The following is a 5,040-nucleotide window of genomic DNA, read 5'->3' as shown; positions in this document are numbered from 1 at the left end:
GCAGGGGGGGGGGGGGGGGGGGGGGGGGGGGTTTGGAATAGCATACATAATGGATGTTAGAGGTAAGATCTGACAGTTGACATCTTATGGAGTTGAAAAAAAGATAGATTGTGATTAGCCATTTTATTTTTTCAAAATTGAAAAGTGTTTGCTGAATGCTAATCAAAAAAACAATATTTAATTAACTTTTTAATTAAATCTAATTGAATTTGGATTTAGATGGGCTACGGTGTTGACCTGTTATGGCTGAGGCAAACCCAGTCGCAAAATGATTCAATTATTCTATCAAAAAAATAGAAAACCTCTCAGCACTGGAACAGCATTACCGCCTTTTAGGAAATCAAGACTAACCCTTCTCCACCAACATGGAATCAGTTCCATTCTGGTTTCCGCACCTAATTTTGAACAGTTCAGAGCATTTTGATCAAAAATAGAACCCAAAAAGTTGGTTCTCAGCTGGAACCAAAAAGTAGCAGGTTTCTCTTGACCTAAAGTGTGAACCGTGACAAAATCAGTGGGCATGTAAAATCCTACAGGTTGGAGGGATGGAGAAGGCAATAACAGAAGTCATGTAAGAAATCATTAGGGGAAAAAAAGAGTGGATGGTGGTCTCATTATTAGTTGGTCCATGCATGTTTTTTGGGTAAAAACAATTATGTGTAATAACGGAACCAAAGTATGCACGTGACTGATATAATCATTTTGCTTCCACTGTTTAATTCGGTTGTGCGTTGTGCAACACCCTCCATTAATGACACATCCGTGGGATACGTGATACCAAATTTTTGCCCATGTCCAATAAGCCGATATATAACAACTCATTTGGTCAATAAATGATACTGATGCCGATATATCCACTTTTGTCCCTACCTAATTTTATTGGTCATCAAGTCTCTTCTGTAGTGGAATTAACATCATGTTATGCATGGATACTCTCAGTGTGATGGCCCACCAGCAGATGGAGACATGAAACAGAATGCTTGAAATGTAAGTAATACTCACTAATTGTGCAAGATAACAAAAAGCATGTTGGCCGATTCTCACACTTTATTTTAAAGCTGATATCAACCGATACCAAAGACATGCCGATATTATCGTGCATCCCTATCCCTGATTACAATGCCTCCTCCCAAAATTGGTGGAAACATAGGCTGGTTCACTTGATAGCACCAAGGTTCAAAGAATTAAAGACTGGATTTTCAAGAGCAGAATCGGTTCAAGAACCAGAGCCATTTTGGAGGAAAAGGGGTAGAAGTGAGACAGTAGTCTCTGGGATATAGCAAATCCCTTTCATGCACTATTAAATGATGTTCTAGTAGAAATCTGATGGAGTTGACAAAAATCTGGGACACATCTTTAAAAAGTCAACATTTTCACACACAAAAAAAATGAAACAAAGATGATTATAGCAGTACATTTTTGACCAATGTAAGCAGTACTTACTGTTAGTTTTAGATTTTGAAGGCTTTTAACACAGTTTTTTATTGTTTTAAGTTGTGAATTCTTGTCTGGGACAGCACTGCAAACCCTAATCCATCCGTGACACAATATTTTAATGTAAAGTCTACACAAACGTTCAGACTGTGTAAATGATAGAAACAATTTATGACCACTTGACACAAAAACTCATCCCATGTGAGCCTGACTTTTTTTAATGTTAATTCAACAATTTTTGAATTTTGAGTTAATGACAAAAATTTATAAAGCTGATTTTGCCTAATTAGTTCAAGGCCAGTAAACAACCCTATAATTGTGCACATAACATATTGTTATTAAGGCCAAAAAATGTGTTTAAATGTGTTCCAAAACGCTCATGTTACCTATTACGCAGTGATTAATGTTTATGTATTTCATAATGGTTCTAACGGGTTGCAGTTAATGATGTGGTAAAAGACATTTTACACCATGAGTTAAGTCATATACACAGTTAATAACCTCCCGCTTGTGTGGATATAAGTGTCTCACAATAAGTGGTGCTGAGGTGAAAAAAAGAGCACGCCCTGGTTCAGAATTCATCTCTTTGTCTTATTCTAGCAATCTAGACAATACATTTTTATAGTAAAATGAAATTGTTTTAAATGATATGCTCATATGCTCATCTGACACAGAATTAAATGCTCAAACAACACACAAAAATTTGGTTAAACTGACATGAAATTCCTATAAGACAAGGGTCATGTGACATTTATTTAGTGCCTAGTGTACTTAAAACATTTATGTTAGTGTATTGTATTAAGCTAAAAGTTTTGAGTTCAAGCTGTTTTCAAAAAAATTCAAGTTGAGTGAGCAAATTGGGGTTTACAGTGAGCACAGGGCAAGTTTAAAAGTAAAAAAATGAAAGCAGATCAAAATATTTGGTAAGTCGTGTTTATTTCATACATATAATTCCTTTAAAAATAACTTTTCACCCCAGGAATGGGGTTTTTTGGTAGGACATGATTTATCCCAGTTCAAGAATGGGTGGTTTATAGCTTTATATGAATCTAACTTAATATCATTTCATGGTAAATGTGTTATAATTAGCTTAATAACTTGTTAAACAGAGTAGGCCTAGTATAGACTAACAATGCCAGGCAGGGTTTTATTAACTATGGTACTTTTGTGCTGTCACTTCTTGCTACATAGTGCCATTCCCGCTGTTACAGTGTGTCTGTGTTCAACTGTTGCCATTCAGCTCGCTCCACTGTTACGTATGGCTGTTGATGCACCCGCGTGCTCACTGACAGCGCGAGCGAGGACTGGAAAGAGACAAGAATTAGCATACTTAGAAAAGACAAAAGAGAAAGAATTTTCGCGCTGTCTTTCCTACATTTCTCAACATAACGAGTCAGAGTGCGACAGCTGGGAAACTCAGAGGAGGGCTGACCGAGCCCAGGTGCTGTTAATCCTCTCTGCCTCCGTTATTTAGTGTTGTTTGGGGGGAATTAAAGGACCGTTTTTGCCCTGGTTTCTGTACGTTTGGAGGATATAGAGCATAAATGTGCTACGTTGCTGCCTGGACTTTGGTGTAACACAACACTTACATTAAGGCCTTAATGGAAATTTAAAGACTTTAGGGTTATAATAGCAAGTGAACAGTACACAAGTCGTGCCAAAAATATCACGGAGCAGGCGGTTTAAGGCAGCTACAGTGAGGCTGGTGAGGTAAGGTCGCCGTGCTAGTCAAACGTGAATAACTGCGGATTCCACTCACCTGATGCAGAGGCTTCAAACTGCTGCTCTTAGGATGCCTTAATCAAATATATCCCCAGTGATAAATCCCACCGTGCTGCTACAGAGAGACACTGGTGTCTATAGGTCTGTCATAACAGTTCTTCTAGCGCAAAATGAGACGGTGCTCCGCCGCTGACTTGTTCCATGTAGTTGGAGCTTTATCGGGATGTTTATCCGGTCCGGCAGCCTCAGCTGTTAGCCCCGTCTAACCAGCAGCAACAGCTGAGTCCTTATGTTTCCTCCGGGCTGGATAAAGACTTAAATCTCAGACAGGTTCGTGGCGTCTGCGTCGCCACACAGCGGCTTCAGTCTCCTCTCAATCTCATTAATAGCAGCGGGTCTGGATTACTGTGACCAGCAGGCAGCGACACACAGTCGGAGGGGAGATACACAACCGCGGCGGCCTCGACAGCAGGAGCTCGGAGACTCGGTGGTAGCTCCGCTGAAGCTCGGCTAGTTAAAATGCCGTCCTAGCGTCCAGTACTGTATATATCCCTTCCTCAGAGGCACTCCAGTGTCGTCCAGGTCCTGCTTGAGTCTGAGTTTTCGGCCTCAACACAGCAGCTCTTTCTTCCTGACAAGCAGCAAGCGTCCAATCACAGCGCTACATTGAGAGAGGGGACGGAGGATAAAAAGGAGTGGATTCTAACGGACTGGAGTCTGGACTGGACCACAGTACCAGTGGACTGAGGACATGAGCAGTCTGAAGCAGGGCTGTAGCAAACCACAAACTTGCTCTGAGGCTATAAGTGAGCATTGGGCCCCAGTTGGACCCCTGTGTTCCCTAACTCAGTTTCGTCATAGGTTGATTACATGCACATTTATTTAAAGGTTCAGTGTGGATGATGCAGTGGAATATATTGGTAGAAATTAAATATAATATAATTAGATAAACAATTAAGTTAGAATGAGCCATACATAGGGTTTCCATGGATGTATTAAGAGACCTTGGACCAGTTGCACAAAACACCTTAAGATTTCTCCCTCCCTATGACACTTAAGGCTTAATTTCTGCTCAACCAAGAGACTAACTGTGCATTCACACCAAAAGCGTCATGAGCGTCATAAGCGGCTGGCAGCCATTCATTTTCAATGTACGCTTGCTACGAAGGGCGTCAGGGGCGTCGGCTCCAGCGAGCAGCGCGATGCCAGCGACCAGAGCGTCAAGTAGAAGTTGAGAGAAGCTGAACTTTATGCAAATGAGCAGCGCCGCTGCCGAAGCTGCAGCCAATTGCAGACCGGGATTCGGGTACAGAGGTCTGGGCTCTCCCGGAGCTGTACGAGCCGGTGAAATTTACCGTGGAGTTGCCGGGTTTGCAGGACTCTGTGGACCCAGACGGCCCGACGGCTCCGGGCCCTGTGTTTCCTCAGCAAATACGCCGATGCAGTGCAAAGGAGGTGCACAGGTTCCGAAAGTGCGATTAATGAGCTCCCGCTTATTTACCACCAATTACATTTCTCAGTGGTCCTACGTGCCAACAGGAGAGTAAAATCATAATTATAAAGGACTCATAAAGGCTATATTGACTGTGTTTATTAACGTTATTTTAATTGTGCAATGAAAGTCATGGATAATACAAAGTGAAGACATAAATTATATATTTGTTCATCCTTGTACAGTGAACAGCCGTGTCAGCCTTGATGGACACATCTGCAGCAGCCGGCCCCGCCCCTTTGGCCGCTCACATCTGCAGCAGCCGGCCCCGCCCCTTTGGCCGCTGCAAGCGCTTGCTGGAGCTGCTGCCAGGCAGCGCGATGCCAGCGACCTGAGCGACCGCTGGCGCTCATGACGCTTTTGGTGTGAATGCACAGTTACACAATTGCACA

At 42.3% G+C, this 5,040-nt stretch overlaps 1 protein-coding gene across 1 annotated transcript in view; it reads right to left on the bottom strand.

Annotated features, from left to right (window-relative positions):
• large1 (LARGE xylosyl- and glucuronyltransferase 1) overlaps window positions 1-3,770 on the bottom strand; it is a 161,803-nt gene extending 158,033 nt beyond the window's left edge. Inside the window, exon 1 of the mRNA XM_050035982.1 lies at window positions 3,194-3,770. The gene's annotated coding sequence lies outside the window, so the exon portion shown is untranslated. The remainder of the gene's footprint in view (window positions 1-3,193) is intronic.
• Between the last annotated feature and the right edge of the window lie 1,270 nt (window positions 3,771-5,040).

This window comes from Epinephelus moara, chromosome 23 (genome assembly GCF_006386435.1).
Source record: "Epinephelus moara isolate mb chromosome 23, YSFRI_EMoa_1.0, whole genome shotgun sequence".
In the NCBI taxonomy this organism is placed as follows: domain Eukaryota; kingdom Metazoa; phylum Chordata; class Actinopteri; order Perciformes; family Serranidae; genus Epinephelus; species Epinephelus moara.
Note: the sequence above shows the minus strand (reverse complement) of the source record. Positions and strands in the feature narration are given on the sequence as shown.